This window comes from Ursus americanus, chromosome 2, assembly GCF_024610735.1.
Source record: "Ursus americanus isolate L20-20 chromosome 2, mUrsAme1.1.p, whole genome shotgun sequence".
Lineage (NCBI taxonomy): Eukaryota > Metazoa > Chordata > Mammalia > Carnivora > Ursidae > Ursus > Ursus americanus.
Genome location: NC_142128.1, coordinates 20,534,948 through 20,552,011, shown reverse-complemented (window position 1 = coordinate 20,552,011; position 17,064 = coordinate 20,534,948). Strand labels below are relative to the sequence as shown.

The window sequence follows — 17,064 nt, the reverse complement described above, 5'->3', positions numbered from 1 at the left end:
CCTCCCCTTGGACCCACTCCCCGCTTTCTTGCTGGCCCCGGGACCTCATTCCAACCTGTCGAGCAGTCTTCCACATGCAATACACTCTCCCTTGTGACTGTTCTGTCCATGAACGTCATTTCTCTGAACCTTGAAATGACCTACACTAGTTTCATGATCTGAATTGTTCTGTGTATTTGGTCTACTTCGTTATCTCCAGGGCATAGAGAGGTGCCCAGCCCAGAGCAGATGCGTCGTCAATATTGTTTGAGCGAATGAATGGGAGGCTGAACTTAGTCATTTACGGTCTGTGAGATATTCCGGGGGCCACGCTGACCAGGTTTTAAGGAGTTTGCAGAGTTGTAGAGGGCGAGTTTGTGAATCTCTGCTGGGAGCTTTTGTAGCACCGTGTGCAATGCTTCCCTTGCATCATCTCACTCAGTGCTCAGAGCAGCCTCGTGAATTCTGGTGGGGAAACCGAGGCTCAAAGCAGTGAAGCGAATTTCCATCACGGCACCTGTGAAGGAAGGGGTGGAGCTGAGATTTAAGCCCTGGCCTCAAGCCCGAGGGTTTGGAAGGGAACTCCCTTCCTTCTTTTTAAATGAGTGATTTCAATAAAATGCCAAGAATTGCCTTTAAAAAAATTTTTGGTGAGCATAAAAGTTTCAGCTTGTCCTTCAAGGATTTCTAATTCTCATCATCTGGAAATAGTTTTCAAGTATGAGGTTGATCTAGTTTATCCTATGATAACAAGGTTCTCACCCTTTCCAAATACAGGATTCCCTTACAGAAAATATGCTGTTCGGTTGCCGTCTGGCATCTGAGGCTGTGCCTCTGCAGACGATGTCCTAGCCTGTTGGGACCCCGAGTGAACTAAGAGGAAGCGGGCTCTCACTCAAGCCCAGAGGTGCTTCTGGGCTGAAAAACGCATTGGCCTTTGTGTATGGTTGTTGTGATGGAGGATTTGGCTCTCTGAGGTCTGATTTTTTGCATATCCTGGAGGAGGGAGTCATTGCATCAACGTTACTGACTTCAAGTCTGAATAGGAGTCCTTTTTTCAGTGAACTGTGAGCGGTGAGCACTGTGTTAAAGATTTTGTTTGAGAAGAGGCAGAAAACTGGAGACGACTTGGAAAACCTGGAACATCGGGAAAATCCTTGTTGACGTATCCTGAGCGATTTCTGAGTGTTCATTATTTCATGATGAGATTGTGAGTGGGCATCCGATTCGGAGTGTCCTGCTTAGTGACCTCGCCAGAGCCCCGATCCACTGAAGTGTGAGTGCGTGTGCTGAGGGCCAGACGTCAGGAAGCAGACGGCCCTGTGGAGTGAGTGGCCCTTGCTTTGAACAGGAGCAGGATGTATTTGCCGCTCCTGGAGTGGGTGTTTGCGGTTCTGCTGAAACTGAGCTCCTTGACTCATTTCTCTCTTTCCCATCTTCCCACAGAGTCAAGCCTTTCTTATCACAACCCATTACAGAACTACATTTGGAGGACCCACTTCAAATCGGCAAGTACCCTTAACCTACGTGGTACGATGTGCACTACAGAACGCTCTTTGCTTTTTTCCCCTTTTCCTTTTAAAAGGGGTGTGTGTTTGTGTCTGTGTGTGTCTGTCTGTCTGTCTGTCTGCACCTGCGGGTGAGCACTTGAGATGTCACGCAGAGTGTACTTCTGCTGATACGTTTACACTGCATCGCATTTACCGTGAAGGAATTTAAAACAGATGTCCATAGATCCCCGTTCTTCAATCTTTACCAAATGGGTTTCAGTGATTTACAACCACTGCAAAATAGATTTTTTCCTGAAAATCTCTGTTTCCAGCTTTCCTTGGGAACATCCAATCTGGCAGCATCAGACCCTAAGTCCTAGGTGGCTGCTTCATGGAGGGGGGCTGTCATCCTCCAGTCCCCCCGCACTGCTCCCCGCTGTCTTGTACCTGACCTGCTCCACCTGTTATATCACCTCCTCGGCCCCTGTGCTCCGGGTTTCCCCTCACGTTTTAAGTATGAGTGTTTCCAGCAACTCCCTGCTCACCTCTAAGCCTTTCAGTCCAAGGTAAACCTCTTCCAGAATGTTCCATCGTTTTCAGTCTGTGTCTGGCAGAGTATTCAGGGGGCTTACTAATAATTCAGGTCAGAGGACATGCCCAGAGAGGATGGCCTTCTGGGATGGTGGACACAGATAACACAGGAAACATGAGACAGCGAGACAGGCCTCTGTGCAACCACAGTGCCACAGTCATGCTCCTGGTGAAGAGACTCCCAGAAAGAACATCTCCCCCATCCTTCGTTTCCCTCCTACAGATTATAAGTAGAACCTGTGCAGGCTGTGCCATGTGCTGGCCTGGCTGTTTTCTCCACACTGTCGCTATCATAACTTTCTGTATATTTGGTGAATACTTGTGTCGGAATGATTACCTATAATGAAGGAGCTAACGCTTTGCATTACCTTTGATCCATCGATGCAGAAATGTATGAAGTAGAAAGTAAAGACCCTGCATAATCTCTCCCCCCACCAAGATAACCAGTGTTCAGAGTGTTTTCTCCTATGGATGAACAGTACACCTAGAGACAGATAAATATCACACATGAAAACACAAATACAGTCCAGTGCCTGGCACCTAGAAGGGTCAGTAAGTTTTTGCTGAAAGACTGTACATATACACTGAATAAATACATAGGTTGTAGTTCAATATATATCTGTTGAATGAGTGAATCTACATTTCTCAAAATAAATAGATTTATGTATAATTTTAATAAAGCGAATAATTGACACGTCCTGTTTTGTAACTATTCTGGATCCTAGTAACTCATGGCTGTGCTTCTATTGTCATTTATAGCTCTGCCTCATTATTTCTGATGGCTTTCTAGTTCTCCTTTGCATGGAAATTCCTTTTTACTTAATGTATTCAGTACTGATGGTCCTTTAGATAGCTGCATTTTATATGCTTTTCTATTAAACAGTGTTGTAGAAAGCACAGGTACACGTGCGTATGTGCAGGAATTGCTGGCTCAAGGAATTGCCCCTTATGAATTCTAATAGCCACTGCCAAACTGTTCTTCAAGATCCTCTTTACTAATTTGTATTTTCACAAGAGTAGATGACGGTTCTCTTTCCCTACAAAAGACATGATGTAATACTTAGTGTATTCTGACCAGCACTCCTTCTCCCCTGCTGGTAACAGCACCCAGTGTTCTCTGGGGGACCAGTACTCCCCCATTGCCATTCCCTGTGGTTTGGGTGAGGCTGACTCCATTTGCATTTCCAGGGCATGGCATGGGACCCAGCCAGACATCTTCAGAGTCTGTCCTGGGGCTCTAGCCACAGTGAAAAGTAGTCTATGTCCCTCTGGGACTTGAACTGAGGAGGGAGGAAACCTGGGTGGGGCAGGGGTGTCTCCTTGTGGACACAGCCTGTCTAGAGAGTGGAACCCCTGGATCCAGCCCTGGCTGCAGCCATAGTCCTTTTGGACTCTGGGTCACATATGAGCCAGTAAAGTTCCCATCTTGGCTTAGGGCAATTCGAGTTGGGTTCTCTTACAAGGAAAAGAGACCTAATCAATAGGAGAGAACATTGAAAGTCGTGCTTACAGATGGGAGGAAAGGCTCTGCTCCAATTTCCTTCTGGTCTGTTTGTTTGGTTTTGGTACCTCTGTCCATTCACTCAGAGTGGAGTTTTGCTCACTGTATTAGCTGTCCTTCTCTAAACACTTGTCTCATGGTCTATAATTATTTCTTGCTTGTCTGTCTCTTCCACAGATCTATTGAGCCCCTTCAGGGCAGAAACTGGGTTGTGTTCACTTGTGATTCTTTAATACCTTGAACAGTACACAGTGTGGCCTCCATAAGTGCCCCTTGATGAATCAGCCATCCTAATTCTCTTCTTTGGGACCCCCCCGTCATGAGACCACCACATAGCCTCATGTCTGTGATACACAAACCATCTTCTGAAACACGCTCATCCTCCCATTGTAAACACATCACATCATGAGAACTCCCTCCTTGCAGCCATTCCTAATTCTCCCCCATGTTCGTCCCATGGAACCTCACTGTGCGGTTGCTGACAAGGTCCTTGTTCTTGGGAAGACAACATGGCCTTTTATGAATGGATAACACACACGATGGGCATGCCATTCACACACACGACTTCACTCATGGGCGAAGGGGACCTACGCTTTCTAGCCTTCCTCTTGAGTGCAGTGCACCCAGAGTCCCACTTCTGATGTCTGCCAGTAACACGATAACACAGAATCACAATTCTAGGCTCTCTCCTGCCTCCGTGTTTTCTCCCTCTGCCTTGACAATGACCGGAGTGGAAGGAATACAGATATATCGAGGAAATCGACAGCAGTGAAGCAAAAGCTTCCCCAGAAAAACAGTTTTGACTTTGGGAGCATAACTGCCACACCCTTCATAGCTCTGTAATAGCCTCGGCTTCCACTGGCATTGAGCAATAAAGATTTTCAGAGTCAAAGGTCAGGGCCAGAATTACAGTCCCAGTAGGAATCACCACTGACTCTATCCAGTTTTCATTTTCCCATACTTGGGCTCACACCGCCAGGGCGATCTGGTAGGAACTAGATTTACACTGGATTTGATAGTCTTTGTGGAGTTTCTACCCTGTGCTAGGCACCACAGCAGACCCTGGGAGATGAAAGAGAAAGACAGCAAGGGCTCTCAAGGCATTTTGTTTACTGGAGAACAATAACAAGTAAAGAGGCCACTGCATCATAGAAAACCAGGTGCTGTGTGGACTTAGGAACGTTCCCCGGGATGGGGCCATCCATTCTCTGTCGGAGCATCAAGGAAGGCCTTTTAGAGGCAGACACCTTGGCCTGGAGAGCTGAAGAATGAGTAGGAGGCAGCTACAGGGCTGGTGTGGTGAAAGGAACTCCGGAGAATCTCAAGTAGAGGCTAAGAGGTAAGAATGCTCGGCCTGCTCCATAAACTAGAAGTGGGGCAAGTATGGCCAGAATCCAGGTGTGAAGAGAGAAGCTGCTACAGAGGAAGCTGGGGCCAAAGAGAGGCCGACTAGCTTGGTAGCTTGAAAAGGCCCAGAACTGGGGCCCCTGGGTGGCTGAGTTGGTGAAGGCTCTGCCTTCGGCTCAGGTCATGATCCCAGGGTCCTGGGATAGGGCCCCAGGTCAGGCTCCGTGCTCAGTGGGGAGCCTGCTTCCTCCTCTCCCCCTGCAGCTCCCCCTGCTTGGGCTCTTTCTCTGTTAAATAAATAAAATAAATAAATAAATAAATAAATAAATAAATAAATAAATACCTCAGAACTTTGCACAAAAAAAGCAAACACCCCTTTCCTGATACAGTATATAAAGAGGCCAGAATGACAACATGACAAATCAGTCTTGACAGTCATTGAATATTGATTTTACAAGGCATGTTACTAAGAATGCAAAGGGAGGCGGGGGTAAGAAAGCTCACAAGGAATTATCTTAGGATTCATTTACAGATTCTCTGTTGAATCATTGGCCCCCACTCCTGAAGAGGGAGCAGAAGGACAAAGCACAGGCTGATACCCTGTGACATTCCTCCAGGAAACTTCCAACTATCTTAATGTTAATACCTTGCTAGAAGGGAAAACAACCTTAACCTGACAATGGCAAGGTCTCCAGTATCCTCTTTAGCATAGGAAAGTTCTTTTGAAGCCCTCCCTTTTCTTTCCCTCTCCCAACTCCCAAGTATGTAATCAGTTGCCCCCACAACCCCATTACAGCAGCTCTTTCTGCCCAGGGATCCTGTCCCAGTGCTTTAAGAAAACCAGCATTTTGCCCTAAAGACGTCTCAAGAATTCTTTCTCGGGCGTTGGCTCGAGATCTCAGCCCACCAAACCTCACCTGCCTTCCAAAACTACATCACTACTATCCTGTCTACCTCCCGCTGGGCATTATTTCTATCATTTCCTACAAATGACAGAAAAGTAGGCAGCACTAGGCTTAGGGGACAGGCATCAACTCTGGCAACAGGATAAATGCACACTAAGGTAATAGGGTGGGGTAGCAACACAATTAAACAACAAAACTAAGCCACTAAGCAAAAAGTTATGGTGGGGGGGGGGACCCAAACCTTAAACAAGGAAACTGAAGAAATGGGAGGGGAAGTCAAAGTATTTTGGTACAGACACACACACGGAACTATCCGCACGTGTTCTGGCCAAGTCAAACTCCCCCTTTGACCCAACTTTTGGAAAAAAAGAAGCAAGAGCTGTGGAAGACTCACACCTTCATGTCTCTGCCCAGCAAAAACAGTCACTAGGTCCAGTACAGCTAACTGCCCTAAAAGACCTTGAAAGATGTGTCCCAGATACCTGGGCACATGACAGTCACCTCCAGGACCTCTCAAAACCACCAGTGGTTCCTGTTCCAACAGCCTGGTGGTCTGCAAACCCTGGTGTCTTCTGTCATTTCATAATGGAGAATGTTTCCTGTCAAGCATGAAAACAGTCCCCAAGAAACCTGGAGAAGGATCTGCTTCCAAATCCAAAGGGAGAAAGGCTTTTTAAAAAGCTATTAAAGAGCTAAACTAAAAGTCGGCCCAAGGCGTTTCCACAATTCTTTCCACCCAGGTCCCAATTTGTCAATATCAAAAACTTGGGCAGTCGGGTCCATAGGGGCCCGGGTTTGGGAACAGCAACACCTGTACAGCCCCTGCATGGACCACCGAAACTCCCTGGGCGCATCCGATGGGCTCTGATCATCCCTTCCTTATTTACTGCCATCAGGCACTTGGACGTGGAGGGTCCGCAGCAGCAGGGCGAACCTGAAAGGCTGAGGACGCCACCCCCAGAGCACAGCATCCGCCTGGCCTCAGGCACAAGGGTTACCTGAGTTTTCACCCGGGGCAAACCCCGGGGGAGGTCAGGGGAAGGCCGGGGGAGGTCAGGGGAAGGCTCGGGTCCACTCCCTCCTGGGCGATGCTCTGCGGGCCTGGACAATGGGCGGCGGGATGACGACCCACCCCGCTGCTCCCCGGGGGCTCTGGCGCTGGCCCAGAGCTGGGCTCCAGTTCTCGACGTGGCGCAGCCCGGTCCCAGATCCCGCATACTGCAAGGGATCGAGCGCGCGGCCCAGAAAACAGCCGGCCCTGCCGAGGCGGCCAGGCCAGCGTCCCCAATCGGCTCATCCCGTGCCAACCCATATCGGCGCACTCGCCTACCCGCGGTCTAGCTGGCCCCTGCTTCATGCAGTTGGATTGCTTCTTCCTGGTGGAGGCGGCTGACCAAGGGGCTTGGGCAGGCCAGCTTGGGAACCGCTCCGAGGGCTGCATCACCTCAGGGCCCAGGCGGCTGTGGAGCTGTTCCTGGACGGGAGCCCCGCCCTCTCTGCCTCTCATCCAGTGGCACCGCCCACCGGGGGCCTTGTGGGACCAGGCAAGGGGTGTGGTTCCCAGCCCCTCCTCCACCCAAGGCCTGAACCCCAGGCCTCTCTGTGAGATGCCAGGAGCCCCCTATCCAGCACGGTCTTCGCCACCGCCCGCGACCCCCTCCCCGGTCTAGGCCGCACACCTGCGGGAGGCAGTTGATGGGTCACAGCGCTCCCGGCCGCCAGTGAACCAGCAAACCCAGGAGTGGGACTCACTGTCCCCGCAGGCTAACGAGGCAGGGAGGGACAGGTCACTCTGGAGCCTCTGGAGGTTGGAAATGCCCAAAGTCTCTTGAGCGCCATGCCTTACACGTGTGTAGACATTTGTCAAATGCACCTAGGACCTTCACTCCTAGGTGGATGGGTGCGTGGGACTGTGTACCTTTCACCTCCATTAAAAAGATTCGGTTGCGTGGAAAGCACACGCCAAAGGAGTTTGTGTACTGTGATACCACTTAGGGGGAAAGTCGAGAGCCAAGTGAATTTTGTGTGGGCAGGCACCTGGGGGCGGTGAGGCAGGAGCATGCACTTGGGACCCGCCCAGGACCGCCATGAAAGCGGGGGAAGAAGCGGAAGGGGCCCAGCCCTGGCGTGAGAAGTCGTGGGGATGAGCGGCTGGGACCGGGACCAGTGGCCAAAGACGGCCTTGGGAAAGACCAAGGCCTTGGCCTTTCCTAAGGACCTGGCCTGCAGAGGGGAGGGGGGCCGGGCCCACGCAAGCGTTGCCTAGAAACGCTTATTGTCTTGGGATTCTTAGGCTCGCGCAGGCAGGGGTTCTGGGACACTTGGCGGGGTAGTCCGACTGCACTGGACGCTTTTTCACAGCGGACCAGGACAGTTTTATGACCCGCAGAGATGTTGCCTTGGGTTGGTGGCCTGGGCTCTGGCCTAGACCATTCCCCAGGGGAAGTGGATGGCAGAGAGCCTTGCTTCACCAGCCACATTGATTTCACCGGGCACGTGGGAAAAGGAACTTCCACTGGCGAGGAGATGGACTTCGCGGACCTCATCACATCACAGGCACAAATCAACAGACTCCTGAAGGACATCGAAACACTGGAGGCTGAGGTTAGTCACTGGAGGCGTTTGTCTCAGTCGTCATCAAAGATACTAGACTCCAGTGAAATTTGGAAACTGAAGACCACCATCAGGGACCTAGAACAACAACGGATGAAGAAGCTAGACGAACACCAACTTGAAGTATCGGTATTACAGAGTCTCCACAAGAAGCAACTGGCCGACGTCATTGAGAGGCACCGCCAACAACTACGTGAGTATGAGCAAAGGGAAAGTGAGCTTGGACGGGTGGAGCAACAACTTGCAGAGATGGAGCGGCTGAACGACAATCTGAAGAACGTTGCTTCTGATGTCAGAGCAGAAAACCAGAAGTTGGTTTTGGCACTCCAAGATGTAAGACACCAGCTGGAAGAATCGATTCTCCGTAACAACGAGGAGTGTCTGGAAAACAACATTGCTGTGAGGGCTTTAAAGATCGAAAAAGGGCGGTTAGTAGCGAAATTGTGTCGGACTGAGAAGAAGGCGTTGGAAGAGAAGAGGAAGTACAAGCAAACCATCAAGAAATTGTTACCTTTAGAGCATGCACGTTTGATCCAACTCATGCAAGAGAAAGACCTGGAACTATTCCACCTCCAAAAGAAGATTGAGCAGATGGACGCCGACCACAGAGAAACCAAGGACATGCTGTCCTCTGCTTTGGAGGAGCAGAAGCAATTGACACAGGTCATTAAAGAAAAAGCCTCAAGAAGCAATGACCTTTTAGAGCAAACCGTGGAGGACAAAGACATGCGTCTCACCTCCGTGACCGCCGAAAATCATCATCTGAAAGAAGAACTGGAGCGCCTGAGACAACAGAGTCGCCCTGTACCTGTGGTTGACCCTAAAATCCTCGAACTGGAGTGTGAAGTCTTCCAACTGAACGAGTTAAAAGATGACCTCGAGGAGGAAGTAAAGGAACAACAGAAGATCATTCACAACCAGCAGCAGGGGAAGATAAGACTGCTTCAGTCTCTACAGGAGCAGAAGCAGAAAGTGGACCATCTTCAATCCCAGCAGGAGCAGCTGCATATTGAACGCGCTCAGCTCCTTGCAGCGAAAGACCAGGAGATTCAGAATTTGCAAGACACATTAGACCAAATGAAAGCCCAGCTGCCTGACAAAAGCCAGCACATTGCAGCAGAGCACTGTGACGACGTTCAAGTCACAAGCAGTCAGCCTCTTCCTAGAGAGAATGGAAGTGAGAAGCTTGATCCATCTAAAGACGAAACTCAAAGATCAGTCCAAGGAATAAAAGAGCAAGAAGTGGAGATGAAGCTTCTAACTGAACAGAACATCCGATTGACCGAACACATCGATCGGGTGTCCAAAGAGGAGATTGGTAAACTAACTCAGATTATCCAGCAGAAGGATTTGGAGATCGAGGGTCTTTCCAGCAGAATCTCTGCAGCTTCTCAGCGCCAGCACGTGGACGTGGAGCGACTTCAGCAGCAATTGCAAGAGTGTGCTTCGAAAAGCGACCAAGTGTTGGCTGTCTTAAATGAGAAAACGAGGGAGAATAGCCATCTGACAAGGGAGTATCAGAAAATGACAGAGAGACTTGCTGCCAAAGAAGCAGAGCTCCAGAGGATGCAAGAGGAAAATCGGAAACTGTCCCCGAGAATTGAATGTAGTGGTCAGGAGATGTTTAGAGAAACGATTCAGAATTTATCACACATTATTCGAGAAAAAGACCTCGAAGTGGATGCCTTAAGTCAGAAATGTCAGACTTTATTGACCATCCTGCAGACCTCCAGCACTGGTGATGAGGTTCGCGGCGTTCACATCGATCAGTTCAAGGAGCTTCTGCGGGAACGGGACACGTTCAAACAGCGAGTGAAGATCATGGAAGAGTGGAAAGAGCAGGTGATGACCACGGTCGAAAACATGAAGCGGGAGGCATCCCAGCTTCAGAGCGATCTTCGCCAGCTCCAGGCGCGGGCTTGCACTGGCAGCGAGGAGGATTCCAAACTGCAGGCGACCTCTATGGACCTGATCCAGACTTACAGAGGCAAGGAAATAACCTTAGAACACTTAGAGAAAGACCTGGCACGAATTCAGCTCAGCATCGGGGAGAATTGCCACGCCAAGGATCTCCTCTTAGGGAAACTGGACGCGATTTTCCTGCAGCCCTCCCCTGACTCCTCAGAGCCAGCGGACTCTCTGAAGGCCGTGACATCTGACGTAGTGAGCCAGTCTTCTCAGTTGCGCCAAGAGGAGGTAGAAGAGCTAAAAAAATCAATGCAAGAAAAAGATACAATGATTCGAACCCTCCAGGAAGAGAAGCAGAGATGGATGGATTCCGTGTCGGCCGCGTCCCCAGGAGAAGGCAAACAACAGGAACACGGGGATTCCGACATGGAGCCGCTGAAGGAGAAACAGGCCGTTCTGCAAAACTTCATTCCGGATCAAGAGCTCCGACTGCAAGCGAAAAGTGAGGGATTGCTTTCTTTGCAGGAGAACTTCAGTAGCCAAGTGAGTGAAAATGACCTTTTGAGGCAGGCAGTCACCGATTTGAAGGAGAGACTAGCAGATTTTGAAACGGATGTGTGTCAACTGAAAGAGGAAAATGCAAAGCTCGTGGAAACGTGTAGAGAAAAGGAAATGGAAAATCAGGCCTTGCAAGAGACCAACAGGCGGCTTTCCATGCTGCCGAGAGAGGAGGAATCCCAGTCCGCTGCGGTGGAAGCGAAGGCACTTGCTTTGGAGCAAGTTTTGCGAGGGAAAGAAGAGGGCGAGACCGGGGAAGCGAAGCGGCTCGTCGATGCAGTTGCATCCGTGCAGGACCAGACAGTTGTGTGTCCACAGGAGAGAGAGGAAGTCCTGCTGACACTGACACAGAAACAAATGGAAACCTGTGCCCTCCAGAAGGAGGTGCACCATTTACGGGAGAGAGAATCACGCCTCACCCAGGAGCTGGAGAGACGGCGTCACGTCGCTTCAGAAGCCGAAGATTCTCGTCGCCGCGAAGCTTTGGTCTCAGAAGGCAAAGTGGCTCAACTCAGAGAGGAAGTGACGGTCTTGCAGGGAAAGCTCGTTTTGTCTTCCACGGCCTTGGAAAACGCGAGCCATCGAGCCAGTGTGCAGGTGCAGTCGCTGCGGGAGCAATTGCACATGGTCACCCAGCAGAAAGAGGAAGCCGCCTTCCAGCTTGCAGCCTCCCAGGAGGAAGGGAGGCAGTACGGTCACGTTCTAGCCGCCCTCAAGCTGGAACTCGCCGAGTGGATGGAAAAGGCAGACAGCCTAGAAGGGAAACTGAAGTCATTGCAGGGACGCTTCCAGAAAGCAAAGGCTGACTTGGGTCTGAAGGAAGACCAGCTCCAAGAAGTCAAGAAACAGAACGAGGTCCAGCAGGAAGTCCTGGAGGACACCCAGAAGAAACTGATGGACTTAGTAAGTAAGTCCGAAGGCATGGTGGACAAAACCCTCCTGAGGAGACTCTTCGTGGGCTCTTTGCAAGCACCTGATGCCGACCGGCAGGAAGCCTTAAGGTTGATGGCAGGCACGCTGGGGATCCAAGAAGACCAGATGCGCCAGCTGTTCAGTGAAAGGCCAGGTGGGGTTACCAGCTGGGTGACTGGGGGGCCTGGATCCAGAAGCGCCCCCAACACACCCGGGAAACCAAGTCACCGAGCTATGGCCAACAATTCTTTTTCAGGACTTTTCGTCCAGTTTCTAGAAGCGGAATCACATTCAGCTTCTCCACCACCTAAACCCTCTGCTTATGCCGTGAAGCCCCCAGATTCAGGAGGAAGGGGAAAAGTGGCTAAGAAACAAGGCCCACAACATCTGAACACTGCCCTAGGATCCACAGCCCGAAAAAAAGATGTGAAGCCCCGCACCACAGCTGTGTCTCTCATTACCCCCCCAGGACCAGAAACGGATGGATCGGAGCACCTTCTTCTAAATGCTGTCACTGATGCTTTCCCCACATACACGCCCCAAATACTGTCACCTGCCACGAAGGTTGGAATGGCGGCCACAGGCCCCTCAAAGAAATAGACGATCTCAAGCCAGAGAGGAGACGGCTCTTTGAAGAACGCAAGTCACTCTGTGTGTCTACCTTAGCCCAAAATGGCCTTTTGCAAAACGTAATATATTTGCAGTTTTGCTTTCAGCTTAATAAAAATATTCTTTTATGACTTAACAAGAACAGAGGTCTTTTAATGACTGCAGAGGTATTCCCCAAACTGAAAACAGTGGTGACTTCTTATGAGAGTAGACATTGGTGGGGTTGGAGGCTGTGGTCCAAGGATACTTCCAATATTGTTTGTAATGCTGTAATGTTTTCACAAGGAGCAGGTATCTACATATACCCTGGGTAAGGAACACATCAACTGGTTTTAATGTTCCGAACTTACCAAATACACGAACACACACACCTTGTACGAGAAACAAGGTGAACAGCATGAAAGTACAAGATGCGTACAATTTAAAAAAAAATGTAAATTTGCTTGACTCCCGCTAAGTCCCATTTCTCTCTCTTTTTTTTCATTTTTAATTGTTGTTCCATTTGTTTTTCTGTTGCCTAGGAAATCACTCTATGGGTAACCTGATTTCTCTCCGGCCTTTTAGAAATATATGTGTATTTGCCTATTTGGGAGTATAGTATTTTCTGACTTTTTTTTTTTTTTAAATCACTCTGCCTTAGAGATCTTCCAAAATGTGAATGAATTCCAATTTGTTCTTTAAAAGAAAACCCAGCATTTTATGGATATACCCTAAATTATTTAACTAGCTCCTATCATCAGGATTTAAGTGATTTTTATTCCAAATGTCCATGATGGACTGCCTAGTCCATTTTCTCAAAAGCCACTCCAAATCTTCATTTGCAGTTCAAGGCTAATTGCTCCATTGTATGCAGGAATCCATGCATTCAGACTTCTTTGCAGTTTTATTTTAAGATTTTACTTGTTTATTTGCCACAGAAAGTAGGGGAAGAACACAGGCTGCGGGAGCTGCAGAGGGAGAGGGAGAAATAGGCCCGCAGCTGAGCAGGGAGCCCTATGTGGGGCTCAATCCTGGGACCCTAGGATCGTGACCCGAGCCAAAGGCAAACACACAACCAACTCAGCCACCCAGGTGCCCCAATACTGAGTCTTAATCTGAGGTTTTCCGTCACAGTGGATTCTGCTGTCTCCATGTCAATTTCAACCCGCACTGAGACTTTTAAGGTGTAGGACAGGTGCTTCCCTAGGAAGTGAAGTTGGCACCCGAGCAAGAGTGAGAGGCGGTCGTCAAAACCAAATGTATCAATTCCATTGATGTTCACTCAGTTGATCCCATGGGAATCTCTAGGTGTCCAAGGGTAGAAGGAAGGGCTGACGTCCTCCAGCACCATGGAGTCTGGCAATGGACTGTGGACAGAGGCAGCCACCCCCAGCCTCAGGTAGGATAAGCTGACTTTGGCTTCAGCTTGTAGCAAGAAGGCCTTGCTAACCATATTGAGCTCGTGGGCGGTACCATGACCCACGGAATAACAGACAGCTGGATATGAAGGCTCAGAATCCGTGAGAGTCTCTATTTCCAGGAGAGCCCAGTGCATGGCCAGCAATTGTTGCTTTCATGGTCTATAACCCAGGGCCAACGAGGGTCGTTTCTTGCATTGGGAACCCATGGACAATTTACAGATACCATGGGTGGTCCAGGGACTCCAGAAAGTGGGAGAGGAGGTTGCTAAAGCCTTTTCACTAGGGCACTAACAGGGGATTTTTTAAAAAGTTTATTTATGTGTTTGAGAGAGAACTTGAGCTGGCAGAGGAGTCCAAAGGAGAGGGAGAAACAGGCTCCCCACTTAGTAGGGAGCCGAATGTGGGGTTCTATCTCAGGACCCCGAGATCATGACCTGAGCCAAAGGCAGACGCTTCACCAACTGAGCCACCCAGTCCCCCCTAACAGGGGATTTTAACTTGGACCGATCCTAGAGCCTTTTGTTGAGGGGAGCCCCACCCAACGTGGGCTCATTTACAAGTAACAGCATAAATGGGTTTCAGTAAAATTTATAAACAAGAAATAAGTTGTGTCCAGAACCCAAAAAATACAGAGCGATGTTTGACTCGTATGTCCTTTTTTCTTTTTAAAGATTTTACTTAGTTACCCGAGAGAAAGCGCAGAAGAGTGAGTGCACAAAGGGTGGGTGGGGCAGAGGGAGAGGGAGAAGCTGGCTTCCCAGTGAGCAGGGAGCCCTATGTGGGGCTTGTTCCCAGGATCCTGGGATCACGACCTGAACCAAGGCAGACACTTAACCCACAGAGCCACCCCAGCGCCCCTGCACTTGTATGTCCTTAACAAGTGTGTCAAACAAATGTCCTCACAGTAGGATGTCACAAAAGTGATGTCATACCTATGTTCCTGGAGAAAGATGGGTGCAGTAAGTTCCTGCCCTCAAGGATTGTGTGTGATAACAGTGTGGTTTGGGTACCCTGTGCATAACAAGGTAAAACATGTCCCCTTCAAGTTCAAGATGTTGAAATAGGCACTGAACAGAACATATTGGCCAAATATATAATAGCAAAATATTTACCACTTTTAAATTTGTTGGTCTCCCTTGTGAGTTTTATTTTTAAAAGATCTTATTTATTTTAGAGATTGAGAGAGAGAGAGAGTAAAACAGGGGGGAGGTGAGGGGCAGGGGGAGAGAGAATCCCAGGTTGATTCCACCCTGAGCACAGAGTCCAGCAAGAGGCTCAATCCTATGACTCTGATATCATGACCTGTGCCAAAAGTTTAACTGCCTGTGCCACCCAGCTGCCCCTAGGCGGTCTCAGAGTTTTAATGGGACCAGGGTATATTCTAATCAGGTATGGTAAGAAAGGAAGATATAGAAATAACTGTCACAAAGGAAGAAGCTCTTTAGAAACACAGATCCCAAGAAAGGAGGTCATGAGAGCCATGAAGGGCCATCCAGGGAAGCACCAGGGTCAGTCAGGAGAAAGAGGGAGTGAAGGGGAAATGTGGGCAAGAGCCTTTACTGTGGTTTCCACGGGAAGGGACAGGTGAGGCAGGGTGAGCAGGTTTAAGACTGGTTAGTTGGAATAATTTCAGTTGGCCTGGGCCACAGTGGTGTCTGGAGTAGTCTGTCCCTACCCTGGGGTGATCAGGGCAGGGGATGGTGGCCCAGAGTGTAAGAGCTTCTTAGAGGGAGTGGTTGGGGGCAAAGGCCCTGAATTGGTTGGTTTACATGTGAAAGGTGTGCTCAGAGGCAAGCTGTGGACCATCTCCAAAAATTAACTATGCCTGTCAGGGACAGTCCCTCCAAAGTCACCAAGGCCTGAGATATCAAAGCATTAACTACAGAAGCTAAAAATGCAGTTATTTTACTAGTATAACCATCGTTTGAACCCTCGTATTAAGTCCATGAAGGTTAGCCAACCCGCATGTCTTAGCAGATATTAAGTTAATTCAGATTTCATGGTGCACTGGGTGTTATATGCAAGTAATGAATCATGGAACTTTACATCAAAAACTGGGGATGTACTGTATGGTGACTAACATAATATAATAAAAAATATTATTATTAAAAAAAACAAAGCTAATTCAGAATTATTTTGTAGAGGAGAAAAGCCAATTGCCCTCCTTTTATCTTTTGCCATACAAATAAATTTAGTAAATTTGGATTTCCTTTTTTTTTTTTTCTTAAGATTTTATTTATTCATTTGAGAGAGAGCAAGAGGTGTGACAGAGCAGGAGCTAAGGGGAGCTGCAGGGAGAGGCAGAGGGAGCAGCAGACTGACTTCCTGCCCAGCAGGGAGCCTGACATGGGGCTCAATCCCAGAATCCAGGGATCAGGACCCCAGGAGAAGGCGGGCACCTAACCGTCTGAGCCACCCAGATGTCCTTGTAAATTTTGGATCTCCAATTGGGTCAAATTGTGACACTGCATTGAATTAATTTGGGGTGGGGGGGAGGGTTCCATTCCTCCTTATTTTCAGTTTATTTATTCCTGGATTTCCGTGGGGGGGGCGGGGGAGTGTCTTTTCACACTGCTCATCTTTCTGTTTTCTCTTCCAGAGAGTCTCCAATCAGTATCATCAGGGTTGGAGCCTCTGTCATGGCAATGGTTATATGGTTTCAAGTCTCCTGGCTTAAGTCAGGGTGTGAATTGATACCTTCACTGTGACACAGGGGTGCCGTGGTTCTTTCCCCCATAACCCTGAGGATCGGGATCTTGTGCTAAACAGTTTTGGGCAGCGAGTGGTCAGTGAAAGAGCACAGGACCCACAGCCCAGACGCTGATGAAGCAAAACCATCTTCTGCTACAGCCTTTCTCTCCCGTGGACTGCCTCCCCTCCCCACTGTTCCTGCTCTACAGATTGTCTCAGGATAATTTTTCATTTCTAGCCACATAAAGTCATGAGGTTTGGGTTCTGTCTCCAATCACACACGATGCACACGTTCCGGGTGTTTATGGGGAAAGGGAGCTGGGGGGTGGCTCCACAGCTGACTGTCCTTTTCCTGTGGGAATGCCAGTCCATCTCCCCAGTGTTGGAGTCCACAGCCAGGAAGACCATTTTTGTCTATGGCTGGAATGGGAGCCTCAAGCCCCTCGATCACAACAAGAGTCCTTTGATGTGCTCTTAAGTGACAACAGTAAGAGAAATGCAAGTGTGCGAATGAGGGGTTTTGCACTGGGAGAGAAGTGGAACACCAAATGCTTCCCCTC

At 49.1% G+C, this 17,064-nt stretch overlaps 1 pseudogene across 14 annotated transcripts in view; it reads left to right on the top strand.

Moving 5' to 3' along the window:
* Positions 1-17,064, top strand: part of LOC148110501 (thyroid receptor-interacting protein 11 pseudogene) — a 74,924-nt pseudogene that overhangs the window by 33,683 nt on the left and 24,177 nt on the right. For 9 of the 14 annotated variants that reach the window (XR_015727416.1, XR_015727415.1, XR_015727414.1 and 6 more), the window contains one exon: positions 757-16,309. The product of XR_015727416.1 is annotated as a thyroid receptor-interacting protein 11 pseudogene, transcript variant X11 (transcript). Of the gene's footprint in view, positions 1-756; positions 16,310-17,064 lie in introns of those variants that run through there. The other 5 variants (XR_015727420.1, XR_015727418.1, XR_015727407.1 and 2 more) reach the window with 3 other exon arrangements.